The 18,388-nt window shown below is 35.9% G+C and overlaps 1 protein-coding gene across 8 annotated transcripts in view; it reads left to right on the top strand.

The window, feature by feature from the left end:
* The window catches only part of LOC127934528 (protein Aster-B), a 125,611-nt gene that overhangs the window by 27,429 nt on the left and 79,794 nt on the right, over positions 1 to 18,388 (top strand). Inside the window, exon 1 of one of the 8 annotated variants that reach the window (XM_052531969.1) lies at positions 15,368 to 15,737. The exons of the other annotated variants lie outside the window; for them this stretch is intronic. The gene's annotated coding sequence lies outside the window, so the exon portion shown is untranslated. Of the gene's footprint in view, positions 1 to 15,367; positions 15,738 to 18,388 lie in introns of those variants that run through there. 8 annotated transcript variants of the gene reach the window in all.

The raw sequence follows: 18,388 nt of genomic DNA, 5'->3' as shown, positions 1-18,388 counted from the left end.
AGACGGAAGTAATTGTGAGTAACTGTTGCTGTCATTACAGATCTATTTCAGAGCCAGCCGCCTTCGAAATAATCTGGCTATGGGCACGGAACTGATATTATTGCTGGTGGGCCAGTTTTGGCCCATGGGCCACGTGTTGTCGACCACTGTTGTAGGATTTATAGGGTTAAAGTTAATTTTTCCTGTAAGCAGCTAAATTAGCTCCTGGTTGGTTAATCAGGGAATAATGAATCATTAGCTGCAAATTAACAACAAACTTATTTTGCTCTTTCATGTAAGTGAGCGTAAAAAGTGTCCGAACACCCAGGTGCAAGTTTCCTGTAAAACTTTTTCAATACTTGTTCAATACATAAGACTCCAATTTAATGAGGTTACATATTATAGGTCAAATCTATTCAACCATAATTACAAAAGTCTGTTAGCTAAGACGCATATTTTAAAGCGAGATGATTTTATCACTGTATCGTTGAAGAGGCTGAAGGCAGTAGGATGTAATTGCTCATTAAGGTACTTGTTCCCTCATGAAATATTGATGCAATTTTGTGTCAGGTTTTTATCTGCGAGGTAATAGAATTTAAATTCCTTGTCATTAAGGCCCTGAATTTCTCACTGCAAAGATGTGGTTTCAATCTCACATTCAGTTTAATGGAAGACCCCCTGCAGAAAGGCTTACATGCAGAGTGCGGGGAGAAATTATTATTATTATTATTATTGTTAAATACAAACTTTAGCTAATCATATAGGCATGCATTATGACAGTGAAAATGTTCTTTGCTGGTTTACTGTGGTGCTTTTTCAACAGTTTCTCACAAAACAAGACTCGATGTCTTCATTCTGCTTTCAAATTTAAATGTTGATCTTAGGGTTTAGATATTTGTATTGAAAAACAAAACAAAAAAATGTTTAGCAATGCATGCAACATTTAATGCCATGACTTAATGAATTTAAGACTTTCTCCTCCAATTTATGGCCTTAATTTGTGGAAGGTCAGAATTAAGGGTTTTTAAGAGCTGCAGAAACCCTTTGAGTACAATATATCATTCTGCTACCATGTTGGGTAACACTTGGTGCTCTATCTGGGTCCTGAAGTAAAAAAAAACTAGTTGAGAACCCCTGATATGTCTTTAACGTGTACATTACTTATGCCGTTAAATTTGATATCACTGAGCAGCACAGACTATATTAGTAGAAGATTAAAAGTCTCTCATCAGTGCTGCTCCAGTTTTGGGTGGTTAGAAATGATGGCTCATGTATTTTGCTTGTTTGTTGCACAGCACCTCATTCTGCCATTCTGCGATTTCATGAGAAATTATTGCATACAGAGTCCTTCTAATCTTAGCAAGAAGTACAGTATGTAGTGCTGTGTTTGGATATCACATACTCATTTATTATATGACCAGGAATAGCCTCGATAATTTGATGTATTATTTACAAATCTGCTCACAGCTTCACACAGCAGTGTACAGAAATTATCCACCATATGGAGGCTCTCTTAAACGAGGCCATGACTGTGAAATGTTTTCCCACAGGAGCATGGGAACAGGTGAATGAAAAAACTGTAAGGCGTTAAGAACAAGCATTAAAATACAGAAGTATGTCTGAAATTGGTCTTTTTTACATTGTGTTTTAACCAGGCAAATACTTGGTAAAGTGACGGTTAAGGCTTTGTGTATTTAAAATTTGTAACTCCGTCCACATTTTTCTACTTTGAAAATTTTAAACTTCTCCAGGTGAATGAATCAGAATATTTATTTGTTTAATTTATTCAACTAATAATAATTTTAAATTATATTTTTATTATATTTAAAACATTGACAATTCCATTAACAGTGAATTATAGTAAAATAATAAAACTATGGGGATAATGTAATACATAATATATATTAATATATTATTTTAACTGTGTACGTGTGTGTGTGTGTGTGTGTGTGTGTGTGTGTGTGTGACCCTGCACTACAAAAAAAGTATTATGTGTCAATATTTCGAAATTGATATTTTTACATCATCTGAAAGCTGAATAAATTGCTTTGCATTAATGTATTGTTTATTAGGATCAGAGAATATTTGGCCAATATAAAAATATTTGCATATCTGCATATCTTCATGGAACATGATCTTTACGTAATAGCCTAATGATTTTTGGCATAAAAGTAAAAATCTATCATTTTGACCCATTCAAGGTTTTTTTTGTTGGCAGGGTCACTTGTTTAATGTCAAGATTCTGGACTATTTTGTTGTGTTTTTCCTCCCCATGTGCTTTCCCGTGACCCAGTTTCCCCCTTGTTTTGATTGTTCATTGCCCCCAGGTGTGTTTAGTAATTATCCTCGTTATCCTGTGTATTTAGCCCCAGTCTGTGTTTGTTGGGTCTACATTGCCATGTGTATCTCCAGCCACCTCATGTGTGAGTTTCCTCATTGGATGTTTATTAAAGTCTGTTCGTTTGAAGTTTACTCCACATCTCCTCATTCCTCTCTCTATGTTCCTCACAGTAGCGACAACGTGACAATATATCTATATCTTTTCACATGATCTGCAGCCAATGCGTTTGCAAGTTCTTACTGTAGCAGTTGCAGCACACTTTAGAAACCCTACACCTTCCCCAGCTCCACCTGTATAGATCTGCTACGGGCAGGAGTGAATGAACACCGCTCTCTTCCACCCTCAATACCCATGACTGAAGTGCCCTTGAGCAAGGCACTGAACCCACAGTTGCTCCTCGGGCACTGGATCTATAGCTGCCCACTGCTCTGGGTGTGTGTTCACTTCTCACTGCTTTGTGTGTGCACTTGGATGGGTTAAAGGCAGAACACCAATTCCGAGTATGGGTAACCATACTTGGCAAATGTTACAAAAAAAAAAAAACATGTCTGTGTATGTATGAGCATCAGAGCATCTCAGTACTTACTCTGCAACAGAAGCAGTGTAGCAGATCTATTCTGCCAAGACCAAACACATTAACATTGCAATAGACAATTTGTGAATTGAGAGGAGATCACTTTTAACTGCATACACTTCTCACTAATGGCTAAAGAACTATTAATAACACACAACTAATTATTTAACTGGGCAAATAAACCAACTGTAAACAACCGTTAACAGAAACCAAAGATGCTGAAATTGAACTCAAAGAGGAAAAAACTGTAGCAGAGAGAACAAGATCACTGTGCACCACACGCAAATTACTGGAAGATAATCCTAAATACTGAATTGGGGTGGGGTTTGTATGGATCTATATCTGAGTTTAGATTAGTTTAGATGGTATTTTCTTTTCAGCTCGTTGCTGAGGTATATAATGCAGCGATTCAGTATCTAAACTATTTTGTTAATAAAAGTTTTGGGGCAGCATTGACAAGTTTCTGTGCTCCTGAGTGTTTCTGTGTGTGTGTGTGTGTGTGTGTGTGTCTCAATGAAAGCAGTGCATTAATATAAAACGGTGATTAAACTAACTTGGAACAACCTGTGCAACATTGAGCTTTTTAAGGCAAATGTACGATCAGTTTGTGATGACAGAGGCAGTGGAAGGTTGAAGCTGCAGTAATTTCAGCACTTAGACTGTGTCTGAATGCAGTTGCATTCATTCATCATGTTTATATCCTTGTAGCGGCTCTGACACAGTCACACATTATCACATTACTGTGTTGTTTCTGTTTGGTCACTGTTGTTAATCTGTCTCTTCTGAATTGGTCTCGTAAGGTAAATTGAATGTCTTCTCCCAGCACAGACCACTCAGCTACTGCTACAAAGTGTAATTCTATCTCCCTTTATTTTATATATATATATATATATATATATATATATATATATATATATATATATATATATATATAATTTTCTAATTTTATTTAACGTAAATTATGGCCATGTTGCACTAATATTAATTCCCTCATTTTAATTTAGTTCAGTATTTTATTTTATTTTTTTCTCAAATGGGTGCCACTGATATTGCCAATGGAAAGAGAAAATAAATCTGTTTTACATAATGCTATCTCCGAAATAATTCCATGTAACAATGTACAGTATAATCTCAGGAAAAAAGGTACAAAAGCTGTCAATGGCGTTGTACCTTTTCGAAAGGTAAAACATTTGTTTACATTTTACCTAAAAGTTACAACAGTGCAACCTATGAAAATGTACCTACTTTGTACCTTATTTTCTGAGAGCATAGTGTGGTATGTCAGGAGCATTTAGCTAATCTGAGGCAAGTATGCCTTTTCGAAGCAGAACATTATTCACACCTGTAATGTGTAATAATAGCAGACTGTGAGGAAGAGTGTGTTACCTCCCATCAGATGAAATGTTCCTCTTCCCATTTTAGTTTATTACCCTCATAGAGCTCAATGAATAGATATTATCATTATGATATCACATCAGATATACTGACAGATTTTTTATTCTTTCATATTCCTATTTCTTTTTAGAATATTATCATTTAAATGTCTGTGTGGATTGTGTAGGAAAGAGAGACAGTGAATGGACCTTTGCTATTATGGTGGCAATAGGTTTGGAGCCACTGTTTAGAATTGCAAATGCATGAACATGTCCACATCCATGACAGGCTTTACTGGCTCCGTCTTCGGCATGACTGAGTCTGAGAGCACACACACTTACAGTCTGATCTGTCTGTATGCTCTTCTTCAACCTTCAGCATGTCTCGCTCTATGTCATAATTTTAAAAGGTTTTAAAGATTTTATTTTGCTTTAATATGTTACTTTTTTTTTTTTTTTTTTTTTTATTAAATTTTTTTGTTTAATTTGGACTCCTCTGTGCATGCACTTTGAGGTGGTGACCATAGACCTGCATTTTGTGAGTCACAGACAAGAACGATTTGACCTAAAAATATAAAAATGTAAACAAAGACACCTACATCTTGGATGCCCTTGAGGTAAGCTAAAACATACCAAAATTATTTTGGGTTAAAGCTGCAGTAGGTAACTTTTGTAAATTTTTTACATATTTATTAAACCTGTCATTATGTCCTGACAGTAGAATATGAGACAGATAATCTGTGAAAAAATCAAGCTCCTCTGGCTCCTCCCAGTGGTCCTATTGCCATTTGCAGAAATAGATCGCTCCCGTTAAGAAACAACCAATCAGAGCTGCGGTCCGTAACTTTGTTTGTGTTCAAAATGTAGAAAAATGAATATAATAAGCGAGTACACCATGAATCCATTTTCCAAACCGTGTTTTTAGCTTGTCCTGAATCACTAGGGTGCACCTATAATAAGTGTTTATATTAGGACCATTTTAGATTGCTTCGGGGGCACCGCGGCGGAGTAACCAGTACCTTTGTGATTCTTCATAGACATAAACAGAGAGAAGTAGCTCCAGCTACGATGTTCTTCCGCAAGACGCAAGCAGTTCTGTTTATTAACCGCTAGAGCGTCAAAAGTTCCCTACCGCAGCTTTAAGTATCCTTTTAAAGAATCAGATGGCTGTTAAATATATTTTATATATTAAATAGTTTAGATTTATACGTAATATATCTGAAGCAAGAATACTCATCTTAAGCAAAAAGCTGCACTGGTAGTAAAGAAAAAGGAATAGTTTGAATTCCACCAGATTCTCCATTCCTAAATCCTCCTGAGACTTAGTTTTTCACCTGTGAATGAAAAATAATGAAACCTATCGATCTACACTGTATCAAAGTCTTGTAGAAGTGATCCTCACAGACTAAAATGAGATCACTCCAGAGGTCTGTCACTCTCCAAGCTCTACTTAACCACTGTTTGACCAAGAAACCAAAGTCAGTTTTCATGAATTGTTGTGGCTTTACACATATGGCAGGAAAACACCTTGTCTCCATTTTCCTCTAAATGGAAAAATGCCATTCAATTAATAAAAAAAGGCTGTACGTGTGAAAGCACCTGTTAATAAATTAAAAACATTTCATATTGGATAAATATAGAAGCAGATTAGTCTCAAATATAATTCATGCAAAAAACACAATTCACACATGCGTAGACAATTTCACATGCATGAAACCTAATTCACGTACACACAAAAAAAAATGAAAGTGCGTGAAAAAAAATATCTATTCACAAAAAGCAATTCACAAGTGCAAAATAAAATTATATATTTATAAAATACATTTCACAAATGCAAAAAATAATTTGTAGATATATAACTGTGAACAAAAACCTTTGAATGTTTAAAATGTAAGAGTGTCTGAATGTACAAATCGTCATTTACTACGAATCCACTCGGATTTGTGTGTGTGTGTTTTTGAGACTTTCCTGGCAGAGCTCTCTTCCCACGTGGGTCTGTCGTACTCTTTAGCCAATCAGATGCGAGCTTACCATTCAACCAATCATATCATACGCCACTGATTCTGCGCACCTTTTGCGCAATATGGATTAATTAGAACGGAAATTAAGCCTTTACATCAGTAATCCAGTATGGTGAATGAAGAACGGGAAGCACGGGTAAGAGTTTAGTTGATTTCATAAAAGTCTGAGATTACACATTTTATCGTTTACACATTCAATCAAGACAGTTTTTCTAGATAGAAAACTAGTTAGAAAAAAAAAAGTTGTAACAGGACAGTTACAGTAACTATAAATTAAACTGCAATCAGGATAGTAAAAAAGAAAGACCTTTAAAAACAAAAGTAAAATTTGGAGAGTTGTGAAATTATAATTCTAAATAATCTTGTTTTATAAATTGATGTCTGTTAGGTCAGTGTGTACTTTATTACAGTAATACATTTTAAAACATGTAGCCTAGTCATTGTTAACCACTACGCTGAAGCAATGTAGTTCGATCAAGATAAAAACATCAGATATTTAGAAAAGTTCTTTAATTTGTAAATATATGTCTGTACATTGAAATGCATCTTTCTCTTCTTATAATTTAGGAATATCTAAAGCAGTATATTCTTCAGCGACTTCATGATAGTTCAGTAGATTCCTAAAGTGTGGTGCGCGAGAGGAAAAATGTAATGGCAGTCTGCTTTTTTTAATGGGATTTTTCCATACAATAAAAAAACATGAACAGTAAACATTTCCTTTGTAATCGCTTTTATTTTAAATAAAAAAACTATAATTTATTAGTTTTCGATAGAAACGTAGAAGACAGATGCTGTCTTCATCGCACTGTTCTTCTTTTATGTACTGCAGGCTAATATGCGTGCCAACTCGTTTCATTCATTCCATAAAATATATTATAAATATGCTTAACTAGCTGAAATCAGAGAAACTGTCAAGTCGGACATCTTATGATAAAGTATGAATTAGTCAGGAGGAGAGAGGCCAAGAGAGAGTGAGGATTTGGAGGCAACAGAGACGAAGAGAATAGAGAAAGAAAATGAGCAAATAAATAATCTTGAGGAAATCTCTCTCTCGCTGCAGGCTGAGCGACTTTTGCGCTGCACTCGAAAAGTTCCAGATGCATCCTCTTTCATTTTATTTTATGTTTGAGCCTATGCTCTTTGCAACTTAAGTATGTTGTGGATCGTGTGTAGGCTAATTTTATTGTCGCACTTGAAAAGTTTTAGATTGATCCTAGTTTTTATTTATTTTATATATTTCTGAGCTTATTCTCTTTAATGATGTGGATCATTTGTAACTTCATTACAAATCCAGTGGCTTATGATATGATTGGTTGAATGGTAAGCTCGCATCTGATTGGCTAAAGAGTACGACAGACCCACCTGGAAAGAGAGCTCTGCCAGGAAAGTCTCAAAAACACACACACACAAATCCGAGTGGATTCGTAGTAAATGACGATTTGTACATTCAGACACTCGTACATTTTAAATATTCAAAGGGTTTTGTGCACAGTTTTATATCTACAGATTGGTGTTTTGCATTTCTGAAATGTATTTTCTAAATATATAATTTTATTTTGCGCATGTGAATTGCTTTTTGTGAATATTTTTTTCACGCACGTGAATTTTTTTTGTGTGTACGTGAATTAGCTTTCATGCATGTGAAATTGTCTACGCATGTGTGAATTGTGTTTTTTGCGTGAATTATATTTGAGACTAATCTGCTTCCATAGATAAAGCTTCTGCACTTTTGCTTGCTGATTTCACTTCCTTTTATTACAAAATAGAGATCTTTTACATGTCATCAGGTGGAATCGGAACTGTGCATGGCCTCAACTTTCAAGTCTAAAATAGACTTAATATGAGGGACTCAAGGGATCTGGTACTCGGTATGCTGTGAACTTTTGTCGTTTCCTTGGAAACTGAGTTGACTTAACAGTCTCCCTCCCATCATGTGTTTGGTGAATTTATTCACCCCACCTCACTGTCACACTCCAAACATGTGGCATCTAAAAGAGTCTATCCAGAGAAACCCACCACCGCTGTCTCTCAGTATGTCTGTCTATAAGACACATGCTATAATTACCCAGCTTTACTGTTACAGCAGAAGCTGCGCTCTTATCCATTTGGACAGCACCCATATATATTATATACACTCATTCAAACTGCACACACACACACACACACACATTTGGACCCCTTAACGTAGGGAATACCAGGTACACATTAACATTTTGTGTGTTTATGTGTGTGTATACCTACTGTGTATAGCAGTATAAGTGGACCAGTGTACTCACTCGCTCTCGACTCAAGCTGTTAATAGTCAAAGTTATGACTGTTTGTGGAAACACAATACTCAACTATCAACTCAACTCAATGCTCAAAACTGTTTATTACTTACTATCAACTTAATTTAAAGGTTGGCAATGTCAAAATGCAACCTATATTACAGTGTACAGCTCTTCATAAGTAGGGTGGGGTATTTTTAGAAATTTTCTGGTTCGGCTTCTGGTTTAATTTAAATGAAATATGTTTTTTACTATTTTACCTTCACTGAATGTAGCGTTGCTGGAAGGTAGTAAGTAATGTTGAGTAATCCTAGTCCATCAATCAGTGTTTCAAAGTTGATGTTTTTAACACTATCAATAACGTTTTGCTTTTCAAGCAGGAATAAGCTGGTTGGCCAAATAGTCCCTTGAGGGCTGAGACACTTGTTAAATTCCCTTAATTAATGAAATATAAATGGTTAAACTTAAACATGTATACCCACTCTCCATAAAGTCCCTATTTTACAAATAATAATGCAGTCAGGAGATGGTGTGATGCAATGAGAAGTTTCCACATTTTTAAACATTTAAAATGCATTAAAATAAATATTTTCTATCACTTTGTTTATCACTCTTGAAATGACCTGTACACTAAATAATCTAACCCTCATACTTGCATAACAATAGCAGTCTATTTATTTAGTGGTCCAAGTTGAAGCCAGTATGTATATTAATGACAATATGGGAGAACTATAATGTAATTTAGTGGCGGCAGGTGCAGCACGCTGCCATTAGATGTACAGTCAGACAAAATGATGTGCAGTTATCAAAGGCGCGAGTGCACATACAGTCGTGGGAAACAATGTGTTCGGCAATTAAAGACGGGACAGCACAACGAGTTTGTGGATGCACGTCATTGGAATCAATGTGCTCAGTAATTAAAGAGGCAGAGAGGAATGTCTGTGTGTTATTCGGTTCGTGACATCCTTTACGGCAGCAGTTCTGAATTCCAGTCCTCCCGCCTCACTGCTCTGCATATTTTGCACGTTTCTCTTTGTTAACACACCTGATTCAGATAATCAGCTCGTTAGAAATGAACTCCGTGCATGAACTGTGTTCCAATTGTTCATTGCCGTTTCCTCGCATCGAAACATTCATTCACTGATTTGTGCTGCGCAGCGTCTTTAAACATGGACAACTGTGACATCATATACCTCTGTAAATCAATACAATTTAAATTCACGTCTTGCACACTTCAATGTACTTTGATTGTAACATATAACTACGTTAGCTTCGAACTGGAATCATGGCTGATTATGTTCGAATAATGTCTGAAGTGCTAAGAGAAACATTCAAAATGTGCAGAGCAGTGGGGCGCGAGCACTGCAATTGAGAACCGCTGCTTTACGGGAAATTCTTCAGCGACTTCATGATAGTTTAGTTCAGTGATTCCTAAAGTGTGGTGCGCGAGAGGAAAAATGTAATGGCGGTCTGCTTTTTTTAATGGGATTTTTCCATACAATAAAAAAACATGAACAGTAAACATTTCCTTTGTAATCACTTTTATTTTAAATAAAAAACTATAATTTATTAGTTTTCGATAGAAACGTAGAAGACAGATGCTGTCTTCATCGCACTGTTCTTCTTTTATGTACTGCAGGCTAATATGCGTGCCAACTCGTTTCATTCATTCCATAAAATATATTATAAATATGCTTAACTGGCTGAAATCAGAGAAACTGTCAAGTCGGACATCTTATGATAAAGTTATTAGTCAGGAGGAGAGGAGCCAAGAGAGAGTGAGGATTTGGAGGCAACAGAGACGAAGAGAATAGAGAAAGAAAATGAGCAAATAAAAAATCTTGAGGAAATCTCTCTCTCACTGCAGGCTGAGCGACTTTTGCGCTGAACTCGAAAAGTTCCAGATGCATCCTCTTTCATTTAATTTTATGTTTGAGCCTATGCTCTTTGCAACTTAATTATGTTGTGGATCGTGTGTAGGCTAATTTTATTGTCGCACTTGAAAAGTTTTAGATTGATCCTAGTTTTTATTTATTTTATATATTTCTGAGCTTATTCTCTTTAATGATGTGGATCATTTGTAACTTCATTACAAATCCAGTGGCTTATGATATGATTGGTTGAATGGTAAGCTCGCATCTGATTGGCTGAAGAGTACGACAGACCCACCTGGAAAGAGAGCTCTGCCAGGAAAGTCTCAAAAACACACACACACAAATCCGAGTGGATTCGTAGTAAATGACGATTTGTACATTCAGACACTCGTACATTTTAAATATTAAATTACATTTTAAATATTAAATATTCAATTTAAATATTACATCGAAACATTCATTCACTGATTTGTGCTGCGCAGCGTCTTTAAACATGGACAACTGTGACATCATATACCTCTGTAAATCAATACAATTTAAATTCACGTCTTGCACACTTCAATGTACTTTGATTGTAACATATAACTACGTTAGCTTCGAACTGGAATCATGGCTGATTATGTTCGAATAATGTCTGAAGCGCTAAGAGAAACATTCAAAATGTGCAGAGCAGTGGGGCGCGAGCACTGCAATTGAGAACCGCTGCTTTACGGGAAACGCCAAATATTCAGAACACCGGCGCAAGGCTGCTCACAGGTCACGTGTTGCACCAGAACCGTTTTCGGAACCGAAACTTAGAAATTGCTCACGGTTCCGGTTCTTTTCAAAGAAAAGGTTCCCATCCCTAACCATGAGGGGGTCAAAACCAGACTAAAAATAGCCTATTACTGCTAAACTATTTTAATGTAAAAATCGTATTAATATTATAAGTGGAATATAGAAAACAGTATAAAAATAAAAAAATCAACACATTCCATGACCCCTTTCAATCTATTTGATTTTTGTTCCTTGTTCAAAGATAACAAGCTCGACCTTCAGTTGAATCCCATTTTTCATAGGTTCAGCATCAATCATAGGCTGTGCTGAGTGGCTTTAAATAGAAAGCTTCTGCAACAGCAGCCAGTGTGATCAATACTGCTGTATGAGGTGAACTGAAGGGAGTCAAGAGGGCTGCTGAAGTAATGAACAATGTGTTAAAGACATGCAGCAATGCCGCCATATAGCGCAGTACACTGTCAGAAATAGGAGTACAGGAGGAGTCCATTTCTGTCCCCCAAGGTACAACACTAACGTACCCCATAGGCCTAATTATTGGATCTCAAGGTACATGTATATACCATTTTGAGGGTCAAAAAGGTACATACTGTATATGTTCCCAAGTTCCCAGGTATATATATGTACCATTTCTTTTATAGATTAAGGTACAATATCAAGAGCCAGCCCTGATTGGCTCCTTGTAGGGCTGGGCGATATGGAGCAAAAAATATATCTTGATATATTTTGTTATATCTTGATATACGATATATATCTCGATATCTTTACAGGAAAAATAACCCCCCAAAAACTACTGCAAAAACAAATATGCCAAATATTACATGTTTAGGGCCCTATGAAAAGTTTTATTTTTTTCTTCAACATATGTTTTATTGTCACCTAATTCAGTGTTTTAGCATGTGTAATTATTTAAATGCATAAAAATGTTTTTTCCCTTCAGAAATTCTGTGTATTTACATTTTTCTGGTTATCAAATGAAGGTATAAAACATTAATTTAATTTATCTTTTAATTATTTAAAATTAAGCAAACTTTATTTAAATTTTTTTTGGTAAACAAAGGGGTTTTACTTTTAAAATAAAATATGGAAGAAATGTTGTGTGATTATTCCTTAAAAAAATGTGTTCTTTTCATTTTAATAGTAATAGTAGTGGGCTATGTACATTCTGCTGAACAATAATAATAATAATTTACCTTTACAGTTCTGTGTATGTGATACTACAGTCTATGATGTGATATATGATGCTAGTTTTACTCAAATCAAACAGTCAAAAGCTCATGAAGTGACTCTCAGAGCAGTTCTAGAGATGTTCCTCATGTGTTCACGTCTTTATTTAGTTAAACAAAAGACGCTTAAATCACCGGAGCGTCACGCACACTTCCGTGTGTGGAATAGACGAAGACGTGCTTCTGCTCCATTCATTAAAACAGACATGCAGAACATGCAGGATTCATATTTAAATAGACTTTTCCGGCTTAATATTTGCAGATATTAGTCAATATTGTGCTTTGATGTAAGTGCAATGACCTACTTTAGATTAATTAATTCAAAATTTGACAAATTCCGTGACATTCCACATTAAACTGTAAATTTTGTTTTTATGGCTGGATTCCGCGATTCCGTCCGCGTTTTCTGCATCGCGGAAATCATAGGGCCCTACAGTAGACATCTGCCTGCTGTTCGCCGGATGCCTTAAAACCGAAGTATCTCCATATAATGTAGCCAGTTGTCATTTTTTTTTTTTTTTACTTTTCTTTTAGACTAGTTCTGTACATGCGAGGGGAGGGGGTAGAAAACCAAGGAGGCGGGGGTGAGTACAGCACATAGAAGGCAAACAAGCAAAGTGGCAGAATCCGAATTAAATATAAACAATATATCAATATATACGATTTGTCAAAATCCATATCGTGTTTAAAAAATATCTCGATATATTTTAAATATTGAGATATCGCCCACCCCTAGCTCCTTGAATATCAATTTAAAAGAGCGTCCAGTTCTCAGTTTTTCTTTTGGCTGAGTCGAAGTCATAGCACGGTTACAGAGCCTTCCAAAAATATTAGAAGCAGGCATAGAAGTAACCGACGTCGAGATTGTCACTTACCCAGTTGTCAAATTACACTTAGTTGATTATCGTTTATTTTTAACATTTAGACATTGTGTTTAAAATTAAATGTTGTAAAATGTGTAAAATTAAAAGGATTTAATACATCCAGATTTTAATTCAGCGTGTGTGTGTATGTTATATATATATATAGTCAACGATTGTACCCTGTAAAAGCTAATTTTGTACCCTTTTTGAAGGTTAAATAAAGGTACAAAATTGTCACCACAGGTCCAAAACTGGTCTCCTAAGGCACAAATCACAAGGGAACAAATTTGTACCCTATGCCAAGGGTACCCTTGAGGGAACAGCCCCAGTGACAAGCCATTGTACCCCTAAAGGTACATTTATGTACTTTATTTTCTGAGAGTTTAGAGGCTCTATGTTCCATTAATGTTGATAATATAATATTTACCCACAGTAAGGATCATCTTAAATTATCAGTAAAAATTATACATATACTGTATATTCCACACTGTACTAGATGTGTAAACGCATTAATGCATGACTTATGACATTAAAATCAATGTTTGTGTGACTGAAAAAGTGCACTTAGGCAAATAATTTTTAAACTTTCTGTAAGGACATGTTTATATGTATAATATTTCCACAAACGACATTTTGAATAACTCGCTTTATCTGTATTTCCCTTTACTACTACAATTTTCATTTACTACAACATTATGACATAAATCAAAATGGTATAATCAGGAATGTGCAATAGCAATGAAGAAACTGAATTTTAGGCTTATCCCAACACGAGACTTGCAATGCCTCATGTTGCTGACATTGTATATTCAGCAGCTGTAACAAGAAAACAGTAATGGCGGACTGCTGCTTCTCATTCAGCGCGGGGTCTATGCTAATAGGACCGAAAGTGCCACAAATGGGCGGGACTTTTCCCTACTATGACATGTATATTGGGAGAAATCTGGAGCTGCTCGTTTGGAGAGACTGTTTATGATTTATTGGGATTATAAAAAATGAGTGGGTGGATTTTTACCATTATAGGCTGGTTGTTTTCACACACTGTGGCCACATAACTGTGTTTAAACATCTGATAAAAGTGATTTTTGCGTAAATGGTCACTTTTAATGCAAACATTAAATTACTGCACTCGTTTTTAGAAAAAATAAAATAATAGGCAGCTTATTTATGGTTTCCAAAACGCAACTAGAACTTTATTTATTTGTGTATTTATAACACATATTGTAAGTTGTTTTAAAGGAAGACAAAAGTGGAAGGTAGACATGTCACTCAGACAAAAAATAAATGAGAGGAAATTGGGTATTATTTGGGTTATTAAGTAGGAATACTTAATGTTACATAAATCTTCTTCCTTCCTTACAATTAACTAATGTTCTAATATATGATCAAGGGAACAATATGAAGCTGTCTCCACCATTTAGCCTTGTCTTATCGTGTATCAGGTCAGGGTGTTTTGACAGAGAGGACACTCTCGTCACACTTGTGATTTTCTGTAGGGCTCAAATCTCAAACTCACCCTGGCGTTTTACTGCTACGTAGTCATTTACTGTGCAGCAGGGCAGTACATGGTGCTCTGTCTTTGCAGAGACAACGATTATGAAATATTGCTCACATTTTGTTCTTTGATCTAGAGGATAGGCAGGGTAAATTATATAATTTATATTCAAGGTTATATTTAACAATTAACTATATATAATATTGGTGATCTCTCTCTATTATACACTCTTGCATTATAGCAATTGTATGATTTCATTTAATACTTTTTGACAAATGGAGTGAAGGAGTGAATACAGTCCTTGATATATTTTGGTTTATGTTCCATTATTATAGTTTATCAATATGAAAATAGCTTATACAAGATAGAACTCATTTCAAATAATGTATCTATCTACGAAATAATAAGCTTGCATAGAAATAAGCTTCCATGATTGCAATATGTTGTCCTGTAAAATAAAGTTGTCCTGTACTTATGCCCCCAAACATCATGCTCTTGCGCTCATAAAGTAGGTTAAACTCATAAAGCATCAGTTTGGCAGTTTAATGGTCCTCCGGTGTCTGTCGGTAAGGGTTAACAGGACAGTGTGAGCTCAGCACGCGCTCGGTACGGATAGGCCACTGTTCGGTGGTCTGCTAACGGCTCGTGTCGACTCCTCCTCAGAGCAGCAGTGATTGCTCGCCCGCGTGAGCTGCTTCCTCCGAGGCCGTGACGGGCGGGCAGACGGGAATGAATAATGGAATGAATGCGCGATGTGTTGTGTCTAAAGTTGCGGACTTCACTAGTACAACCGCGTAACCCTGTGCAGATAAATTTCAGTTTTCTCATTTTGCCAGCTGTCGGGGTCGGTTTGACATGAATAAACTGACTTTCAATGAGTTTTAAAATGTTGCGACTTCTTTTACGCGAGCATGACATCTGGATCGTGCGCGCGCTGGACTTCACGGCAGGTAAGGGCGAGTTAGTTACAGTTTATTTTCTTCAGGATGTTCGCGGATTTATCATATTTGCTCAAGATGCTTTGGATGACTGCTATTGAGTGCATAATTCAGTAAGCGAGATTTAAAACGCAAAACTAGCTTGAACAGGCTACTGTTGTGGATATGTGGATACTTCCTGTAAGTAATACGAGAAAGTTGTGGTTAGTAAAGTTGTGGGTTGCCATGGGTTACATGAGAGTGAATCGAACAGATTGTAACAGTCTAGTGATGTGTCGTTCGTGAACGAATCGTTCTTTTTGAACGAATCTTTTAGGTGAACGAATCGTTCTCGTTCACGTAATCCACTGACTCATATTTCTCGTTCAGTGAAGTTCCTCCCTCCACAGCAGCGCGGCGCTATAAGCAGCGCATGCGCAGCTCAGTGCACCAGGTAACAACTGTTTCATCCTGTCAAAGAATTACTCAACCTCGAGCCAATAGCCTTCGAGTATGAGATGTGACAGAGTATTTGATTTGTTGAATGTAGTGAACGAATACGCCCTTCAATGAACGAGTTTCATATGAGTCTGAACTAGATCTAGAGATCTTATCGTTCGTGAACTAAATGACTGAACTGGCACACATGTCGTTCGTGAATGAGTTGAATGAGCTGATACATATCGTTCGTGAATGAAATGACTGAACTGGCACACATGTCGTTCGTGCACGAGTTGAATGATACATCTCGTTCGTGAATGAAATGACTGACCTGATGGTCAGGGTATATTCTGGCAAACCGTTTACCAATCACGTTTCTCAATCGGCAAAGCACATGTCGTTCGTGCACGAGTTGAATGATTTAGTAAATCTCGTTCGTGAATGAAATGACTGAACTGGCACACATGTCATTCGTGAACGAGCTGAATGAACGGATACATGTCGTTCGTGAATGAAATGAACTGGTACATAGCTTATCTCGTTCGTGAACGAAATGAATGAGAGTAAACCGGGTCAGTCTGCCATTTAGCATGTCAATATCGGAAAATGCAAAGCGCAGTTATAGGTACTGTACTGTTCACATACGCTTGTTTTGATATTTAGCAACTCCACGTTTAATCCACGATTGATGAATGTGAATATATAATATACAAACTGTCTGACCAAACAATTAAAATGCTATTTAGGCAAGAAAACCTTGTGCTTTGTTCATCTGAACAACTTAATTAGACTTTATATATTGAATGCGATTATACACACATTTTAATAAAGCCAGATCAGTTTTTGCAACAAGTGAATACGTTCGTTGACTTAAGACATAACAACATAATACACTTTTTTTTGCCATCTGCTGGCTTATTTTGTGTAATACGAAGAAATGGTCACTGAACGAATCAGTGAACGATTCTGAACGAATCATTTTGGTGAACGAACTGAAAATGAACGAATCACTAGAAAGAATCATAATTTCCACCACTATAACAGTGATAAAAGTCAGATGGCCACATACTCATGCACTGTCAGCCCTCTGTGACGTCACGTGCGTGCAATGCCAAGAAGCGGGAAATGTTGCAGAAGTAGTCATTTTATTTGCATATATTTGTGCATTAATCAGTTCTCTGGAAAACTCGTTTCGGATATAATAAAATAAATCAGATATAATAATATCGAATACTGACTGAATGATGTCTTAACTGGTTTTGATGCAACTGTCAGAAGTTATTTACTTAGCAAATACAATGTAAAGCAGTTGATTCGTACCATTGTGAAATTGTGAAACAAAAGTACACTTAAGCATAAAATAAATACTACTACTACTACTACTAATATATATATATATATATATATATATATATATATATATATATATATACTGTATGAACACTATAAAGACACTAATAAATCTTTATATATAATTTCATAATACTTCGGTTGCCTGAAATATTGTTAAAGTGCATACTGATAAGCTTTTATGATAAACTGAAAACAAATATGAAACTATACTGTCTATTTTGTTTCTACATCCATTTGAATATTGAATGTGAAATTATTCCAGTATCAAATTATATTTAAAAACTTGAATGTTAGGTGTGATTAATTTCAGAAAAAAAAATTGTGATTGATTTTTTTTTTTAATCAATTAAAATGAACTCTATGTACACTTAAGTGGTTTTTATTTAATTAATATAATATTACCTGCAATATTAATATACTTGAATGGTTTAAAGTACACTAGAAGTGCACATTCAATATAATTGAGCATTCTTTTTTACAAGGGTTTATGTAGACTAAATGTAGTCTAATTTGTTTTGTAGTAGTCTTGTCCATCACAGTCTGATAGTTTTTGTTGTTCGGGAGGCGTTAGATGGGCTGGACATGATCCCAGCCCATCAGACTTTGACTTCAGCACTTCCTGCTTTGAGACCAGCAGGTTTAAGGGGCCAGATGTTTTTGTGTCATCCATGTTGTAGATGAAGACATTTTGTTTTGCTTTTTAAATACAGCAAGGATTGTTTATCAGTATGTATCCGTCTCAGTTGGGCTTCTTCTTCTACTTCTCTCTCTCTCACACAAACACACACACACACACACATTCACACAAACACTCAGGCTATTGTTGCTTTTGTAAAATTAGCTCTTCCCAGCTGTCAACTGGCACATGGTAATCTCTCTGTGTGTTTCAC

This window comes from Carassius gibelio, chromosome A18, assembly GCF_023724105.1.
Source record: "Carassius gibelio isolate Cgi1373 ecotype wild population from Czech Republic chromosome A18, carGib1.2-hapl.c, whole genome shotgun sequence".
NCBI lineage: Eukaryota > Metazoa > Chordata > Actinopteri > Cypriniformes > Cyprinidae > Carassius > Carassius gibelio.
Note: the sequence above shows the minus strand (reverse complement) of the source record. Positions and strands in the feature narration are given on the sequence as shown.